Below are 10,339 nucleotides of genomic sequence, written 5' to 3' on the forward strand. Positions count from 1 at the left end.
CCCGCCGCCGCCTAGCGCTCCGCCTCGGCCCAGCCCCCACGGCCCGCGCGCGCCTCTCGCTCCGCGCGGGGCTAGCGGGCCCGCGGCCCTGGCAGTCGGGGCGGGCAGCGCGCGCCTAGGGGCCGCCCCGCCCAGCCCCACGCTGCTCCGAGCGCGGCGCTGCCCCTCCGCCGCCGCCACCACCCGGCTAGAGGACGCCCGGCTCGGCGGCCGACGCTCCCCGGCTTCTTCGAGGAATCGGCATCTCCGAACTTCTTCCGAGGCCACAGCAGGCATCTTGGCCCTCGCGGCCAGGGATCTGAAAGAGAAACGTACGAACCGAGAAAACTTTGTATGCGGGGGCTGGAGAGTTCTCCGCGGGCAAGTGGAGACCCAGATTCCCCACTCCGTGTCCGTGGTCTGGACACCTGCTTGTAGAATGCCACAACTGCAAGTTTTCACGACCTGATTCTTCGGAAAGCGATGCAGAATTAATATAAGAAAGGAGGGTGGGTGGGAGTGATGGGGCACCTGAACCTGATGTAGACGTCAAATTTTAGGAGAAGGACCCCCCTGCCCTTTCCCCCCCAACACACACACAAAGCCGTGTGATTGTATGATTACTGATTCCACATCCATTTATGCTGTGTGACCTAAAGCAACTTAAGTAACCTCTCTGGGTCTCAGATTTCTGATCTTGAAAAGGCAGTGGGGCTACATCTCAGATCTCTTCTGACTCTGACATTCTTTGACTTAACTTTCACGGAAATGTTTTCCCTGTTTGTTAGGTTTCCAGTTCTACTAAAGACATTCTGTAGGTGTAGACTTTAATCTTCAGTCAGGTGAGGCACTGACCATTCTGATCGAGAATCACTGAGAAGCACTCATTAATCATATGATTACAAACAGGAGTCTCTTCCTTTCGAAGACAAGACCCATAGAACTCATTGAGTTGCACAGATAATGACAGAACAGGTATAAACACGAAGCCGATGTACGGTCTTAAGAACTACGTGACAGACAAGCACCAAAGCAGAGGAATCAGCTTCAAAGACAGGATATAGTGTGGGCATGGAACAAATGTTACCCTTTCTCATTTAATAGGTTTGGAGAGAAATTTCTAATTTTAAGATTCAGACTAGGATAGGCTAGGAAAATTTTTACAGGAGGCACGTGTAAGGAGAACCACCCACCAACCCCCGACCCCCAACAACGCAGGCCCCACAACTAGAATGTAAGCTCCATGCAGGCAGGAATTTTATGCAGTATGCTATCCTTTGGTACCTAACAGTGACTGGCAAGTGTTTAAAAAAATTTTTGTTGTTGAATAAATGTGTGAATAACAGACTGGAAGTGGTCCTTAATGAATTAGATCGACAAGATTTTGATAAGTGTGATAAACTCAAGCAAATGCTAAGTATTGGATCATATATTCTAACTCACATGGTCCTTGAGAGAAGATGTGAAAGCACTTTGAAAATATCAGGTAATATGGAAACAGAGTTTCCTTATATGATCCTTAGTGCAAGAAAAGTGGTTGGGAAAAATCATGGCTAAGAGATTTTGAATTCTTTATTGTATTTCCTAAAGCTAGAGACTCAGGAATAATATATAATGAAGGGAAACAAACTGGCCTCTTCTTAATGATTCATCAAGAATAAAAAAACAGAGTTCCCTGGCATCCCAGTGGTTAAGACTCTGAGATTCCACTCCAAGGAGCTTGGGTTCCATCCCTGGCCAGGGACCTATGATCCCAAGTCCCTTGGACTGCAAGGAGATCCAACCAGTCCATTCTGAAGGAGATCAGCCCTGGGATTTCTTTGGAAGGAATGATGCTAAAGCTGAAACTCCAGTACTTTGGCCACCTCATGCGAAGAGTTGACTCACTGGAAAAGACTCTGATGCTGGGAGGGATTGGGGGCAGGAGGAGAAGGGGATGACAGAGGATGAGATGGCTGGATGGCATCACTGACTCGATGGACGTGAGTTTGAGTGAACTCTGGGAGTTGGTGATGGACAGGGAGGCCTGGCATGCTGCGATTCATGGGGTCGCCAAGAGTCAGACATGAATGAGCGACTGAACTGAACTGATGGCAAATTGGAGGCAAAAAAAAAAGACCATTTTACTTGGCCATGGATTTTTTAGGTCATTTTTACTTCCAGATCGTGACGACTTGCTACATATCAGAATCACCTGAAAAGCATTCAAAATTTCAGATTCCCAAGGCTCTCCCCAATTGTTCTGAATCAGAATCTCCAGAAAGAGGTCTAGCAATCTGTCTTTAAATGCTCTCTCGGTGACTGTACAAAAAGAACATGGTGCATGATGCCCAGGTCTTTAGTCTCTTGTCTGAGAAATACCCAGGTCAGTAGGTGCCCAACATGCTACTGGAGATCAGTGGAGAAATAACTCCAGAAAGAATGAAGAGATGGAGCCAAAGCAAAAACAACACCCAGTTGTGGATGTGACTGTTGATGAAAGTCTGATGCTGTAAAGAGCAACATTGCATAGGAACCTGGAATGTTAGGTCCATGAATCAAGGCAAATTGGAAGTGGTCAAACAGGCAATGACAAGACTGAGCATCGAATTTTAGGAATCAGCGAACTAAAATGGACTGGAATGGGTGAATTTAACTCAGATGACCATTATATCTACTACTGTGGGCAAGAATCCCTTAGAAGAAATGGAGTAGCCCTCATAGTCAACAAGAGAGTCTGAAATGCAGTACTTGGATGCAGTCTCAAAAATGACAGAATGATCTCTGTTCATTTCCAAGGCAAACCATTCAATATCACAGTAATCCAAGTCTATGCCCTGATCAGTAATGCTTAAGAAGCTGAAGATTAATGGTTCTATGAAAACCTACAAGACCTTCTGGAACTAACACCCCAAAAAGATATCCTTTTCATTACAGGGGACTGGAATGCAAAAGTAGGAAGTCAAGAAACACCTGGAGTAACAGGCAAGTTTGGCCTTGGAGTACAGAATGAAGCAGGGCAAAGGCTAATAAGAGTTTTGCCAAGAGAACACACTGGTCATAGCAAACACCGTCTTCCAACAACACAAGAGAAGACTCTACACGTGGACATCACCAGATGGTCAATACCGAAATCAGATTGATTATATTCTTTGCAGCCAAAGATGGAGAAGCTCTATACAGTCAGTAAAAACAAGACGGGAGCTGACTGTGGCTCAGATCATGAGCTCCTTATTGCCAAATTCAGACTTAAATTGAAGGAAGTTGGGAAAACCACTAGACCATTCAGGTCTGATCTAATTCAAATCCCTTATGATTATACTGGAGAAGGCAATGGCACCCCACTCCAGTACTCCTACCTGGAAAATCCCATGGATGGAGGAGCCTGGTAGTCTGCAGTCCATGGGGTCGCTACGAGTCGGATACAACTGAGCAACTTCACTTTCACTTTTCACTTTCCTGCACTGGAGAAGGAAATGGCAACCCGCTCTAGTGTTCTTGCCTGGAGAATCTCAGGGACGGGGGAGCCTGGTGGGCTGCCGTCTATGGGGTCACACAGAGTCGGACACGACTGAAGTGACTTAGCAGTAGCAGTATGATTATACAGTGGAAGTGACAAATAGATTCAAGGGATTAGATCTGATAGAGTACCTGAAGAACTATGGATGGAGGTTCGTGACATTGTACAGGAGGCAGTGATCATGACCATCCCCAAGAAAAAGAAATGCAAAAAGGCAAAATGGTTGTCTGAAGAGGCCTTACAAATAGCTATGAAAAGAAGAGAAGCAAAAGGCAAAGGAGAAAAAAATATACCCATTTGAATGCAGAGTTGCAAAGAATAACAAAGATAAGAAAGGCCTTCCTCAGTTATCAGTGCAAAGAAAGAGAGGAAAACAATGGAATGGGAAAGACTAGAGATGTTTACAAGAAAATTAGAGATACCAAGGGAACATTCCATGCAAAGATGGGCACAATAAAGGACAGAAATTGTATGGGCCAAACAGAAGCAGAAGAGAATACACAGAAGAACTGTACAAAAAAGATCTTCATGACCCAGAAAATCACGATGGTGTGATCACTCATCTGGAGCCAGACATCCTGGAATGTGAAGTCGAGTGGGCCTTAGGAAGCAACACTACGAACAAAGTTAGTGGAGGTGATGGAATTCCAGTGGAGCTATTTCAAATCCTAAAAGATGATGCTGTGAAAGTGCTGCACTCAATACACCAGCAAATCTGGAAAACTCAGCAGTGACCACAGGACTGGAAAAGGTCAGTTTTCATTCCAATCCCAAAGAAAGGCAATGCCAAAGAATGCTCAAACTACCGCACAATTGCACTCATCTCACACACTAACAAATGAATGCTCAAAATTCTCCAAGCCAGGCTTCAACAATACATGAACCATGAACTTCCAGATGTTCAAGCTGGTTTTAGAAAAGGCAGAGGAACCGGAGATCAAATTGCTAACATCCGCTGGATCATGGAAAAAGCAAGAGAGTTCCAGGAAAACATCTACTTCTGCTTTATTGACTATGCCAAAGCCTTTGACTGTGTGGATCACCACAATCTGTGAAAAATTCTGAAAGAGATGGGAATACCAGACCACCTAACCTGCCTCCTGAGAAATCTGTATGCAGGTCAAGAAGCAACAGTTAGAGCTGAACATGGAACAACAGACTGGTTCCAAATTGGGAAAGGAATATGTCAAGGCTGTAAATTGTCACTCTGCTTATTTAACTTATATGTTGAGTACATCATGTGAAATACCAGGCTGGATGAAGCACAAGCTGAAATCAAGATTTCCAGGAGAAATATCAGTAACCTCTGATATGCAGATGACACTACCCTTATGGCAGAAAGGAAAGAACTAAAGAGCCTCTTGATGAAAGTGAGAGGAGAGTGAAAAAGTTGGCTTAAAGCTCAACATTCAGAAAACGAAGATCATGGCATCTGACCCCATCACCTCATGGCAAATAGACTGAATAACAATGGAAACAGTGGCAGACTTTATTTTTTTCTGCTCCAAAATCACTGCAGATGGTGACTGCAGCCATGAAATTAAAAGATGCTTGCTCCTTGGAAGAAACGCTATGACCAACTTAGACAGCTTATTAAAAAGCAGAGACATTACTTTGCCAACAAAGATTCGTGTAGTTAAAGCTATGGTTTTTCCAGTAGTAATGTATGGATGTGAGAGTTGGACTATAAAGAAAGCTGACTGCCAGAGAACTGATGTTTTTGAACTGTGGTGTGGAGAAGACCCTTGAGAGTCCCTTGGACAGCAAAGAGATCCAACCAGTCCATCCTAAAGGAAATCAATCCTGAGTATTCATTGGAAGGATGATGCTGAAGCTGAAACTCCAATACTTTGGTCACCTGATGCGTAGAACTGACTGATTTGAAAAGACCCTGATGCTGGGAAAAATTGAAGGTGGAAGAAGGGGATGAAAGAGGATGAGATAGTTAGGTGGCATCACTGACTCAATGGACATGAGTTTGAGCAGGCTCTGGGAATTGGTAATGGACAGGGAAGCCTGGCGTGTTGCAGTCCATGGGTCACAAAGAGTCGGACACAACTGAGCCACTGAATTGAACTGATGGAGAGATGCAGGTAAAGCTAGCTGTTGTTGACAGGCCTGTCCCTTTATTTTAAAAAGTATATGCTCAGTCATGCCTAAACCACAGTAGAATGCACAGCTTAGGCTAGAGCATGGATCAGTAAACTTTTTCTCTGGAAGCCCAGATAATAAATATGAGTTTTGTAGGCCATGCATTCTCTGTCACAGTTACTCAATTCTGTCTTTATACAAGGAAAGCAACCATAGACAGTGCGGCCACGTTCCAGTAAGACTTCGTACATAAAAACAGTGTGCTGAGTTTGGCCCATAGGCTGTAATCTGCTGACCCCAGACTATAAACTGGATCATGTAAAGGACTCTGGAGATCAGAGGACAGGCATAGGCTGCATATACAAATAAGGAAGACATTACCTAAGACTGGATAAACTCACCCAATACCAATGAGAAATGAGAGCCAAAAACAAAATCCAGGGAAATGCTGACATTTTAAAGGATGGACTGAAATAGAGGAGCCTGTAAAGGAAAATAAGAAGGAATGAAAAATTAAAAAACACAAAAAACAAAAATAGGAGTGTTAGGGCACTCAAGAAAAGGGAGAAATGATCAAGATTTTCACATGCTACAGAAAGAAATACTCATTTCTGTCATATCATCCTTGGCCTGGAATCTACTCAACCTCTTTGTTTTCTTATATTTTGAAGTATTTTTATAGTGTTGCTGTTAAATTTTTACATTTCAAAATTTTACCTGTTTATAAGTAACATAGTGAATACAGTAGAGTTGTTAAACATAAAGATGCTAATTGAGGGCAGGAGGAGAAGGAGGCAACAGAGGATGAGATGGTTGGATGGCATCACCTACTTAATGGACATGAGTTTCAGCAAACTCTGGGAGATAGTAAAGGACAGGAAGCCTGGTGTGCTGCAGTCTGTGGGGTCACAGAGTCAGAAAGACAACAACTGAACAACAACAAGAAGTTGGTTTAGATTAACATGTCAACTTTTTTTCAGAAAAAGGGAAATATTTTATAAACTCTATTTTTAAACTTGTAAAATCATAGATTTTTCACATAAAATAAAAATTTAAAAATCCAATTCTATATATTTGGTAAATTTGCAATACTGGTTTAAATGCTTTCAGAAGACAATTGAAACCATGGTCAGTTTTGCAGCCTCTATATATTGGTCACCTATATCCAGGATCCCTTTGTTGACAAATACAGATGAGTTATTAACGCTCAATGTTTAGGGAATCAAAACAGCACACTTTGGGGGACTGCTTGTTTGAATCAGGATTCAATCAAAACATAAAAATCATGTAGTAATTTGAACAATAAATGAAGAATTACTGACTATAGCAGAAGGTTGCAGTGGGGAGGGATTGGATAGTAGAGTAAAGAGAATGCTAAAAAATAGTAGTAGTAGTAATGTTAGTTGCTCAGTTGTGTCTGACTGTGACCCCATGGACTGTGGCCCGCCTGGATCCTCTGTCCATGGGATTCTCCAGGCAAGAATACTGGAGTGGATTGCCATTCCCTTCTCCAGAGGATCTTTCTGACCCAGGGATCGAACCTGGGTCTCTTTCATTAGAGGCAGATTCTTTACTGTCTGAGCTACAGAGAAGATCCAAAAATAGGAGAAATGCAAATATAATTTGGGAGGAGCTACAATCCTTCAAACTGAGTTAGAGCTCTCTCACTCTCCAGGCTAAGATCCTGACCTGACTGGAGAATGTGCAGCCAGCAGTCTAAGGGGAGTGCCAGAGAGTGTTGCTCCCTGGGTGCTTCCTGGATTGCAGGATCCTGGCACTGGATAAGTTGCCAGCATGGCAGGAGCTGCACAATGGAAAAGCCATGCTTGCTGCAGGGAGCCTACCAAGAGGAGAAACTGGAGCAGGAAGAAAAGCCCCTTCCTCCTGTAATGTCTCTCTAACCCCCTCTGCTGAGAAAGTATAACATCATGCTGGTTGACAAAGGGAAAACAAAGGGTTCATATTCCTTTTTGGAGAAAAGGCAAAGAAGGGTAAATTGGGATGGAGAGGCAATAAATTTTTTTAAAAATCTTTTGGCCATGCCACAGGGCATGTGGGATCCCAGCTCCATGACCAGGTGCCCCCTGCATTGGCAGTGTAGAGTTTTAACCACTGGACCACCAGAGAAGTCCCTAATAAATTGATTATTTATTTATTTATTTTTGGCTGTGCTGGGTTTTCATTGCTATGCACTGGCTTTCGCTAGTTGTGGTCAGTGGGGGCTACTCTTCAGTGCATTATGCGAGCGTCTCACTGCTGTGTCTTCTCTTGTTGCAGAGCGTGGGCTCTAGGTGCCTGGGCTTCAGTAGTTGCAGAGTGTAGGCTCAGTACTTGTGGCTCTCAGGGTCAGTTGTTCTGCAGCATGTGGAATCTTTCTGGACCAGGGATTGAACCCATGTTCCCTGCGTTGGAAGGCAAATTCTTATCCACTGTACCACCAGGGAAGTCCCCCATAATAAACAATTTTTGACACAACAACAGTGTGTACTTGAGGCTAGCAAAGCTCCCCAGCTCATAGCAACATTGCCTTTGGTTGTGGAATATGCTGTCATAAGATGATGGCTTCCAATTTTTTGCTGTCTTGTGCTAAATGTATATTTATTTTCTAGGGTATGAAATATGGGGGAAAGTTATTACTTCAAAATACCCTGGAATTCATTCTTTTCAACCTCTTATATCCCATCCATCACCAGATTCTAAAAGTTTTCCTTTTTACCTTCTAAATATTTCTCTGATGTGTCCATTCATCTCTCTCTCCCTACTGCCACCACCCAAGTTCAGCCATGATCATTTAGCTTTTTTCTAGACTACTATAATAATCATTCAGTAGTTTCTTCTATATCAGCCTTAACTCCAATCTATTTCCTACTCTGTAGCTAGAGTGTTCTTTACTTTTTAAATTTTTATCTTGAAATAATTATAGCTTTAACAGGAAGTTGCAAAGAAATGTACAGGGAAGTCCTGTGCATTCTTCCCTCAGTCTCCCCCGTGTTAACATCATGTACAACTATGTTGTTGTTGTCCAGTCACTAAGTTGTCTCCAACTCTTTTGCGACCCTATGGACTATCGCCTGCCAGGCTCCTCTGCCCTTGGGATTCTCCAGGCAAGAATACTGGAGTGGGTTGCCACTTCCTTCTCCAGGGGATCTTTCCAGCCCATGGATTGAACCCGCATGTCCTGCATTGGCAGGAGGATTCTAGAACCACCAGGGAAGCCCCATGTACAGTTATAGTACAATCAGTTCAGTCGCTCATTCGTGTCCGACTCTTTGCAACCCCATGGACTGCAGCACACCAGGCCTCCCTGTCCATCACCAACTCCTGGAGTTTACTCAAACTCATGTCCATTGAGTCAGTGATACCATCTAACCATCTCATCCTCTGTCGTCCCCTTCTCCTCCCATCTTCAACCTTTCCCAGCATCAGGGCCTTTTCAAATCAGTCAGTTCTATACATCAGCTGGCCAAAGTACTGGAGTTTCAGCTTCAGCATCAATCCTTCCATCCTTTAGGATGGACTGGTTGGATCTCCTAGCTGTCCAAGGGACCCTCAAGAGTCTTCTCCAACACCACAGTTCAAAAGCATCAATTCTTCGGCGCTCAGCTTTCTTTATAGTCCAACTCTCACGTCCATACATGACTACTGGAAAAACCAAAGCTTTGACTAGACAGACATTTGTTTGCAAAGTAATGTCTCTGCTTTTTAATATGCTGTCTAGGTTGGTCATCACTTTTTTTCCCAAGAAGCAAGCATCTTTTAATTTCATGGCTGCAGTCCCCATCTGCAGGGATTTTGGAGCCCAAAATAATAAAGTCTCTTGCTGTTTCCATTGTTTCCCCATCTACTTGCCATGAAGTGATGGGACTGGATGCCATGATCTTCCTTTTCTGAATGTTGAGCTTTAAGCCAACTTTTTCACTCTCCTCTTTCACTTTCATCAAGAGGCTCTTTAGTTCTTTGCTTTCTGCCGTTAAGTGTGGTGTCATCTGCATATCTGAGGTTATTGATATTTCTCCCTGCAATCTTGATTCCAGCTTGTGCTTCTTCCATCCCAGCATTTCTCATGATGTACTCTGCATATAAGTTAAACAAGCAGTGTGACAAAATACAGCCTACTCCTTTCCCGATTTGGAACCAGTCTGTTGTTCCATGTCCAGTTCTAACTGTTGCTTCTTGTACTATATAGTACAATATTGAAAACCAAAAATTTAAATTTTAAAGAAATTTATATTGGTACAATCCATAGAGCTTATTCAGATTTTAGCAATTATACATACAGGAGTGTATGTATGTGCGTGTGTGTAGGTCTATACAATTTTATCACATGTATAACCACTACCACAACCAAAATACTTATACTATATCAGCACAAGTTCCCTGATAATGATTCCCTAGTGTTCTCATCACAGCTACACCCATCCACTCTCCTAACCCATTATTGGCAGCCACTAACCTATTTTGCATTTTTATAGTTATCTTATTTTATGAAGGTTACACAAATGAAATCATGCAGTATGTATCCCTTTGAGATTTTGTTCATGTAATATAATTTTCATGAACTTAATCCAAGTTATAATGTGTGTCAATATTTTACTCCTTTTTAACTGTTTAGTAGTACTCCTATTCCATGATATGGATGTACCACAGTTTGTTAAACCATTTACCCACTGAAGTATTACATAGGTAGTTTCTTTTTTTTTTTTTTTGCTATTATGAGTAAAACCATTATGAGCATCTGTGAACAAGTTCCTGTATAAAATTAAGTCCTCA

The sequence above is a fragment of the Bison bison genome, unplaced genomic scaffold (genome assembly GCF_000754665.1).
Source record: "Bison bison bison isolate TAMUID 2011002044 unplaced genomic scaffold, Bison_UMD1.0 scf7180017864066, whole genome shotgun sequence".
Lineage (NCBI taxonomy): Eukaryota > Metazoa > Chordata > Mammalia > Artiodactyla > Bovidae > Bison > Bison bison.